The sequence below is a fragment of the Balaenoptera acutorostrata genome, chromosome 3 (genome assembly GCF_949987535.1).
Source record: "Balaenoptera acutorostrata chromosome 3, mBalAcu1.1, whole genome shotgun sequence".
NCBI lineage: Eukaryota > Metazoa > Chordata > Mammalia > Artiodactyla > Balaenopteridae > Balaenoptera > Balaenoptera acutorostrata.
The window spans coordinates 182,714,919-182,724,281 of record NC_080066.1 but is presented as its reverse complement, the minus strand read 5'-3'; the positions used below and the strand labels follow the sequence as shown (position 1 = coordinate 182,724,281).

Sequence of the window (9,363 nt, the reverse complement as noted above, 5' to 3'; positions counted from 1 at the left end):
CTCGGGCTTGAACCTCAGGCTCGGGCTTGACGTGCACTGCCGAGCCGCAGTTCCCCCATCTGTAAAACATTGACAATTACGTCTAAAGGTTACCAGGTGAGATGAGCACACGTGGTGACGTGTCTCCACTGTTGGTTTTATCTTGCCAAATCTCTCCCGAGACCTGCCGTGTCTGGGCCATGGTGGGGGCAGTGTGGGTGGAGAGGGCTCATGACGGGCCGCTCAGGGCAGAGGGAACAGCGCCGGGTCCAGGCGGCTTCACAACCTCGCTCCTGCTTCTCCCTGGGGCCAACCACACGCCCTCTGGCGCCCAGCCTGCCCCCGTCGGGTGGGGATAAGAGCAGCGTGTACAGCCCCTGGAAGTCTCCTTGGCTCGGCCCCAGTGAGGGAGCAGCTTCTGGCAACACGCCGGTGTGGAACGAAGGCCTCTGAGGGCTGGGCGTGCCCAGGTGAGCCGCCAAGGAGGGCGCGCTGGCTCCTGGACGCCCTCCAGCCAAGGGACGTGTGACCGTGGAGGCCACTCCCTGACGGGAAGCTGCCCGGACTCTGCTGTTCTTGTAATGCGCGAGTCCTTGCTCCGAGGGCCGGCCAGCGCCCCGACTGGCTCCCAGCCCCTCTCCTTGACCCTCCCATAGAGCAGGTGTGGCTTCCTCCTGGAAGCCTTCCTATCCTCCCTGAGCTGGATTTCAGGCCCCTCCATGCCCTCCTGGATCCCAGCAGTTGGCACCTCTGGGGGTGACACCAGTCGCTGACTCACCGCTTCCCGAACCTGGCTCCTGGCTGCAGCCGGCTGTGGTCAGTGGGTGTGTCTGTGGATCCAGTGGATGGAGAAGCGCAGGGGAGGAAGGTGGGGAGTGACTTTCCAGCCTTCAGGCTGGGCTGGCGAGGGTGACCCAGCTGGGAGAGCAGCGTCGGGCGGGGCCTCCCGTGCCCTGGACCCCCAGCTCTTACCAGCTGGGGCGGGGAGCAGGCAGAATCCTGAGCCTCTCCCAGCGGCTGAAGCGGGAGGCCTGGCTTTGGCCAGGGATCTACGGCTCGGCCACTGGGTCAGCCCTTCTGTGGCGCACTCAGGCATGAGGACCCCTCCCCTGACGGAAGAGAGGGAAGCTCTCTTGCCCCCAGAGCTGGCTCCTGCCCAGGGCTTTCTCCCTTGTGCTCCAGCCTGGGGCAGGTGGGCACAGTCCCGACTCTCCCGGTCTGGCGGGTGTCCTGGATGGCGCCAATGGTAGAGGCCCTACCCGAGGGTCAGGTCCGTTCACCGCACCCGGCCCCCTCCAGCATACACCCACAGTGGCACTCGCGCAGGCCTGAGACTGACCCGCAAAGAGCCCGCACCCACGGCACCGTGCCTGGGCCTGTGGAGAGCCTGGCACTGCCTCCTGCTGGGATGCAGAAAACAGAGCTTGGGATGAGGGGGCAGAACAGGCTTTGGGCGCTGACACGTGAGCTCTGGGAGCAGCCGGGCGGGCACGGGAATTTCTCAGAGACAGGTCTTCCAGCCCTATGTTTGATGCCAGGACAGACCTGAGTGTAGTGAGCGGGCACTTGTGGGCCAAGAGGGGAGCCTGGGGCCCACCCGGGGACCCCAAGCAGCTGCCTGGCCTTGGGTTTCATTTCCTGTGTCAGTTCAGCACCCAAAATGCTTTTTACCATTTGCCTTTTGAAATGTTTTTCCTTTTTTATCCTGTTGGGGTGCCCTGATGTGACCCCTGATACTGCTACAGAATAAAGTCAGCAGAAGTGTGCCCCCCATCCATTCACCCACCCACCCACCTACCTACCTAACCACCCATCTACCTATTCACCCGTCCACCTACCCATCTACCACCCATCCATCCATCTACCCATCCACTCACCCACCATCCATCCATTACACCCACCCACCCATCCATCCATCTTCCCATCCTTCCTTCCACCCACCCACCCATGCACCCACTCACTCACTCATCCATCCATCCACTCATCCACTGCAGGACTAGGTCTACCTGGTGAGTAAGACCTGGGGTACCTAGCTCTGCTACAGAGCAGCTATGGCTCCTCGGGCAACCGTTCTGCCCCTGTGCTTGTTGACAGGAACCTGACCACTCTGGCCACCTCCAGAAAGGTGGGCTGTAATGCGGCAGCAGCTGCAGGCTCCGGCCCTGGGCCCCGCTCCCCTCAGCACCCCTGCCTCTCCTTCAGCGCCTTTCCTCTGTAGCCTGGCAGCTTTGGCCACTGTAGCCTCAACACCCCCTCGTGGCAGAAGGTGACGTCAGTCAGGGCCCATCCCTGGTCTGGGGAGGGGAGGTGGGACTCGGGACCAGATTCTCAGAAGGGACAGTGGGCGGGCCGGTCAGTCAGAGGCTCGGGTGGGTTAGTAACCTCTAGCCTCTTCCTCTGAGTAGCGGTCACACGCTCAGGAGATCTCATCATTTGCAGATCTGTATTTGGGAACTTGCCTACTCGCTAAAATCTATTTGTGACCCTAAAATCACTACTTGTTTTGCAGTCTTTTGCTGACATGTGTAGACCGGCAAAAACTGTGAGTCCCCAGCTGAGGTCGGACGAGGTGATGCTCTGTGCCTTCTCGTTTAATCGCCTGCTGCAAACACGGCCAATTTAGTGTTCAGTTTTCCACATTTTTGTGCTTTTTCGGGAGGAGATTCCCGTTTAAAGCGGCCCCCAGCACAGCCCTGAAGTGCGTCCAGTGGCCCTTAGCACAGGGAGGTTGGACGTGCCTCACAGAGAAACCGCCTGTGTCTGAGGACCACACCGTCCACGTGAGCTACAGGGCAGCGCAGCGGGTTCAACGCTCGTGAACCAACAATACAGTCGTACCAAGTACGGTGTCTTTAAACAGGAATGCAAGAATACGTAGAACAAGATTATGTATCAGCTGGCTGAAAGAATGTGGCCCGAGGCTGGTGGGACCCTGACCCTGGGCTCCGCCTGGGGTGATGGCTCAGTTCTCCAATATTCAGTGTTTGTGGCGACTCTACAGACCAGAACCGCTGCGTCCTGGGGCTGGCCGAGACGGCGTGTGGCTTCCGCATCGGGGCAAGAGGCCCATGGGCTCCCGCACGGACCTCCCCGCGTCTGCAGGCCCGTCCAGCCAAGGAAGCCACGATGCAGAGGGGCGGAGGTGTCGGCGGAGCTGGCCGACCTCCGGGCTCCTGGTCTCTCTGTCCGTAGCCACCTCCCCTCTGGTGCCTCTCTGAGCAGCTGGGCCAGTGGTCCTGCAGTCCCCTAGGGCAGTGAGTGGCCATCCCTGGGGAGTGCCGGGGCCATGCCCAGAGATGCAGCCTGCAGAGCGGAGAGGGGCGGGCCTGGGGCCTCTGCTGACCCACCAAGACTTGGACTGTCCCTCGCCTCCTGGACTCCCTTCGTTGCCTCAGCTACCCAGTGAAGGTCTAGCTGGGACAGTGGTTTTCTCCTTGGTTCTGCAGAGATAACCCAGTGTGACGGGGGCACACAGCAGCTCAGCGCTGACTTCTTTATATGGGGCGGGGGGAAAGCATCTTTAACTCAGGATAAAGGTTCTTCAGGGAAAGAGGCAAGAGACCACTGGGCCGTGCAGCCCTGGCTCTGGGAGTGCTGCAGAGGGAGGCTGCCGGCGGGCACACCCGCGGGAATCCCAGGGGCCTCCTTAGGGCTTCGACGGTGAGGAGGTGCCTGAGACCCACCCTGCCCCAAACCCAGTGTCTCCGTCCAGGTAGCAGTTTTCGACTCACCTTGCCCTTGGCCTTGAAGCTGCAAACTCAGAAGGCGGGTCTCCCTTCTCCCCTCTAAAGAGGCAGGGCTCTGAGGGGCAGAGGTGACTTGGGAAGGGAGGGGACAGGGCATTTAGGCTGAAGAATTGGGTCCCCCCTGGTGTTTGCTGAGAGATGGAAATCAAGGCTGGAATCCTTGCTGCTGGTTTTGGCCACTGGGCTGTGTTTCTCAGAGGCACAGCGCCAAGCCTGGGCCTTCCAGGTCTTGGAGGTTTTGTCCTGGCGCACCTGCCTCACTGTGTCCCACCCCCCAGGGCTCCGGCCTCCAGGCACCCCCACGCGGCAGTCCCCTGCTTCTCCCAGGAAAACCGGCTCCATTCGGCTCCCAGCCATCCTTGAATTAGGCTCCCAGCCTCTCCTGTGTGGAAAAGAACCCGCTGGCATCTGAGCTTTCCCGGGGAGGAAGAGTTCACAGATTTCAGGCGGGGATGGAGGAAGGGGCTCCTGTGGCCCCCCACCCCCCAGCGGCGGGGCTCCACTCCCTCAGCCCCCAGGACAGGGCTCTGCCCCAGCCCCTCCCGCCCCCACCCCCTAGCTGTCTGCTGCTCAGCACCTTCCTGACCACATCACAACTCTCCTTTTCTCCTCCAGCCCGGTGGGGAGGTTTAAGGGTTAAAAATAACCCCAAAACCAAAACCCGAATACGGTTCTTCCGCATACACCGGTCTGGCTTGCCAATTCCTAGCCCAAGACCTCGCGGTCTTTCCCGTCCCTCTGCACAGGCCGTGGGCTCTGCACGGGCTGCCGCCCATTGCCCTCGTCCCCCACCCCCACTCCCCGGGCACTTCCCCTGGCCCCGCACAAGGACCCCCTCCACGGGGACGCTCCACCTCTCCACGCCCTTCCGGCCCCAGGAAGAATCACTGCGTTCCCCTCTCTCCCAGGAAGCTTTGACCTCTGCTCCCCTTGCACAGGCCCGTGTGGGCGTCATCCGTGTCCCTGATTGGATTGTGAGTTCCAGGCGGGGCGTGGCTGAGAGTCAGGGTGCCGGCGGCCCTGGAGTGCCCGGTGTGTGGGCATGTGGGAGGTACGAGTGAGCTCCAGCCCCTACCCCACCGCCAGCTCCGCCCGCCCTGTCTCTGCGGCGTGCCTCAGAATGGGCCCCAGACGGGCCCCACTCCGCGGTGCAGCTCAGGACCCCGCCAGGCTCTCCGTGCCCTGCGCGTCCTCCAGCCTCCCGGGGCTCGGCACCCCGCCCCTCCCCAGGGAGGCCCTCTGTGGCCGTCCCAGGCGGCGTCACCGTTTCCTTTCATCCATCAGTACCTTAATTACTTTGGCCATATTTTTTTTTCTTGAAATTAACTAGAAATCAAGTTCTAATTTGAGGAGCGGCGCGGGGACTCAGCACCGCCTCTAGCGGGTGGTAACTGCACCGCGGTTAGGGACGGCGGATTGCTCCTTGAGCGCCCTGGGGTGGGAGGCTCCGTGGGCGCGCACGTCGGGGCGCGCGGGGTGCCGGGTGCTAAGCCGGGGCCCCTCCACAATGAGTCCTACCCGACCCTCCCCAGGCCACGCGAGCCCAGCTGGGGCGCAACCAGCACCGCATCTGGTGCCACGAAGGCGAGGGACAAGCTTTCTCTTGATGGCTCTCTAGGGATTTTCTTTTCTTTCTTTTTAAATTGGATCAGTTTCCTTATTGAACACTGAATACATTCTTAAGATCCAGAGTCACCAGCCGGTAAGGGGCGGAGGAGAGGCAGCGAGATGCCCCCTGCCTGCTTTAGCTTTTGGGAGGCCCTAACCCCGGCGCTATTTTTTCCCGCGATGCGTCTGTGGATCCCCGCCCCCACCTGCTGCCCTCCCACCCCGCACCCCCCAAGGCACAGCTCCGTTTCCTCATTTGCTCCTGTGCCCAGCACGGGGCCTGGCTCGGAGGGCGCTGGGTGATGGGCAGGTAGCTGGGTATGGGTTGGGGGTCATGTGGCCGATGAGCCCAGAGAGCTCCTCCCTGGGAGAACCCACCTCACTGTCTCTGGCTCCTCTTCCACGGGCTGGGCTGTCGCTGGTCCGGCCCCACCTGCCGCCCAGGGTGGGCTTTGTATGTATGTACGTTTTCCCCGGGAGAGGCCTCCAGGGCTCTGGGAAGGGGCAACGGTGTGGTTGGTTCAGTCCTGGCCAGGGGTCCCTGCTGATGCCAGCTAACAGAGCCTGGGCGCTTCAGCCCCCGCCCGCCCACCCCGCCACCTCGTGTTGGCAAAGAAGTGGCCACGCCCTTCTCCTGAAGCCGCTGCCTCAGGCCTGCATCACCTGGAACAGCAGCTGAGGGGGGAGGGGCGAGTTGGGGGAGGGGCAGGCTCCGCCTAGGTTGGGGGCGTGCAGAGGCCCTGGGGGATGGGTGCAGCCTCGCCACTGCCCAGCAGGGCCCTGTGCGCCGCCCACAGGCCAAATTCCAGAGCTCTGAGCCTGTTGTGGCCCGTGTAGGGAGGATCCTGCTGGAGGCCAGGTACACCCCTGTGGGCAGTGTGGCCCAGTGGTCCAGCCCAGGGACCCTGTAGCCAGACAGCCTGGGCCCAGATCCTGTTTCTGCTGCTTGGAGCTGGGGGTCCCCCGCCTGGGGCTACGGAGGCTTGAATGGGGTCCTCTGAGCTGTCCCCCTACCGTCTGCGCATGGAGCTGAGTGTCATGAGGTGTGGGTGGGAGATGGGGCTGAGCTGCCGGCAGCCCTTCAGTGACCTGGCCAAAGTCCAGGGGTGGTGGTGCTGGGCCACTTTGTTGGGGGCAGGGAAAGTTCCTTCGGACACACCAGGAGGAGGGAGGGGCAAGAATCAGTGCGAATATTATGCAGGGCGAGGAGAGTAGGTTTTACTCTGAGATCGGGGAAGAAGTCAAAGGGGTTTAAGCAGGGGTGGGCGTGGGGCACCCTGACTTATGGCGTGAAAGATCCCCCTGGTGTAGGGACAGACGGTGGGGGGCAGGGCCAGGCGAGGCTGTGACGCAGGGGCCGCACTGGCAGGTCTGGTGGGGGTTAGACATGAGTGCGCATGTGGGAGCCTGTTGAGAGGTCAGTTTTCCGGGGTGGGGGGGCGAGGAACGGACGCAGGTGCCCAGTGGTGAAGGCTGCCAGGCCCTTGGTATTCACTGAGGATGATGTAAGCTTAGGCCTATGGGGACAGCTGGCAATTTACAAAGGTTGGGGACACTTGGGAGCCTGTCTCGACTATGGTGCTGCCTTCCCCCGGGGCCTCAGTCCCCGCTCACCCCGTGACCGCCTAGAGAAAGGCCAGAAACCCCTGCAGGGGTGGCCGGCTCTCCCACAGCCCTTGGCAGGTCCTGGACTTAAAACCATCAGAGCGACAGAAACACACCAGGCCCGGGACCCTGGGAGCTGGGTTTCCCTCTGGCTTTCTCTGGGTGGCTCAGTGTGGCCTGGATTCGTGGTTCACTCATTGGTGGATGCGGGCCAGTACCCAGGGCCCCAGAACGTGCAGTGGGCAGCCAGGTGGGCAGATGAGACGAGGAGGCCCAGCCCTGCCCTGGAAGGGCCCTGAGCTGGCGGGGGTCCCAGTGGTGGCCCAGAGGTTTCCGGGCTCCCACCCAAGAGTGTCTTTGGGGGCTTCCAGGGGGAGGACTTGGTGGGGGGAGGGGGATGCTGTCCCGCGCTCAGAGCAGTTAATGTCCCAAGGGGATTCCTGGGTGACGTCTGCTCCCCTCTGACCCACATTCTCCCGGAGGAGGCCAGCCTGCCTGCTTCCGCGTGGACCCCTGCAGGTCAGACTTCTTGCATCTGGAGACTTCTCTAGTCCTCGCTTGGGACTCCCTGCCGGCCCTCCCCTCCCCCTCCCCTCAGCCATCCGCTGGGCCAGGGCAGTGTCCCTGAGTACCGGAGCTCGGCCCAGGCACCTGGTCCAGTCCAGGCCCCTCCACTGCCCCACTCCCCCCAAGCTTCCCCCCGCCTCAGACACCTAGGGGGGCCCGGAACACGCCGGTCTCCCTACTGCCTGGGCGTAGGGTGCGGGTGCCAGAGGGTGAGGGGGGCGGGAGAGGCCTCCGCAGGGTCAGCCCAGGTTGGGGGGACACGCAGCTCTTCCCCGCCCCTGGGCCTGGGGTGGGGGCCCTGGCAGAGATTTTCCAGCTCCTCCGCCCTGCAGCCCCCAGGTGGAGTCTGGGGGGGGCCTGGGAGCCCCTGGGCCCCTGCTGGGGTGGGGGAGGGCAGGCTGCAGGCTGCTGTGTGGGGCTGAGAAGGCAACTGCATCTGAGTCATGCTCCGGAAAATGAGAGGCTGCTTCCACCACCATCTGGCTCCTCAGGAGGAGGAGGAGGAGATGCGGGGTGGGGGTAGGGGTGGGGGTGGGGCGGAGAGGAGAGGGCAGGGGGCAGGGCTGCAGGGGGAGGGGGAGGGGGGCCGCACCTGGACCCTTCTTCCCTGTCTGTCCCTGGGGAGGACTGGGGTGGAGGTGGAGGCTCTTTCCCAAAGCAGCTCTGCCTCAACCCCCAGAGGGACCCCGCAAGTCAACAGGGAGGGGCGTCTGATGCTCAGCATAGCAAACCCAGGCCACACCAGGCGCTCCCGTGAAGGGTCTTTTCGGGGACTCCCTCACCCCAGTTCAGGGACCCCAGAGCCTGCAGGGCTCTCCTGAGCACAGCCCGGTGCAGGGCGCCAAGTGCCCTGCCCCCACCCCTGACCAGATGTCCCCCGTCCCCCAGGCTGGGAAGCCTTGGCTCAGAGCCTTTGAGCAGCCCCAAGCCTCCCACTCCACACATCCCTGGGACCACCGCCCTGGCAGCTCTGCAGGTGGGGGCTGGGTGTGAGTGGGGTGGCTCTGCAGCCTCTCCTCTGGCCTCTGTGGCAGCCCCTCCCCCTGGGGCTGGGTGGGTGGAGGGGATGCCCTTTCTGACTGGGGCACCCCCTTAGGCCGCACTGCCTTCCCGCCCTCCTGGAATTATGACAGATTCCCCTTGTCATGTTCCGTGCAGATGGGGCAGCTGAGGCCTGAGAGGGGAAGGGGCTCCTGGAGCCCTGGTCTCACTGCAGGTCTCTCTGCAGCTGCAAAAACAGGAGCTGGGCTGGATCAGTGGGTTCTAAGGTGTGGAGCATTAGGCGTATCTTAGCAGTGAAACCTGTCCCGTGAGAGCTTACCTAGATGCTAACGCCTGAGAGCTGAGCTTCAGCCTGCCTTGCGCTGTGCGCCCCCTCGAGCAGACACGGGTGCGGCACCCCTTCCTAGAGGCATTCACCTCTCTGAGCTTCGGGTTTCCTGTCTGGAATGGGACTGGCAGGGCAGAGGATGTTCATTACGGTCCTTGCTGCGCCTGACGCGGGTCACAGTCAGCAGGAAGCCACCAGATGGGAATGGTGTCCTCGACCCCAAAGGCCGGGAGAGGCGCTGCTGGGCTGGGCCCCGTCCTGGGGAGGGGCAGCGCCGGGGCCTGTTGTGGTCCGTGTCCAGGGATGCGGAAGTGGTCAAGAGCCTTTTGGTTGCCAGGGTCAGAACCCCAAGCTGGTGGAGGAGAGAAAGAGGAGTTGACGGACGGGAGCCACAAGGGCAGGGGTGCGCGGGTCAGGAGCGCCTCTCCATCCGCTGGCTCAGCTTTGCCCCGCCAGCCTTGTCCCCCCCAGGCTGGTGACAGTCCTCCGGTAGCTGCCGCCCACTAGTCCTTGCCTGGGGCCCTTGGA

The 9,363-nt window shown here is 63.5% G+C and overlaps 1 long non-coding RNA gene across 1 annotated transcript; it reads right to left on the bottom strand.

Annotated features, from left to right (window-relative positions):
• Positions 1-1,944: 1,944 nt before the first annotated feature.
• Positions 1,945-4,625, bottom strand: LOC130707661 (uncharacterized). The gene is made up of 3 exons (XR_009007665.1): positions 4,580-4,625; positions 3,711-4,107; positions 1,945-3,518 (listed from the first exon to the last, which is right to left on the bottom strand). It is a non-coding gene; the product is annotated as an uncharacterized LOC130707661 (long non-coding RNA).
• Positions 4,626-9,363: the final 4,738 nt, after the last annotated feature.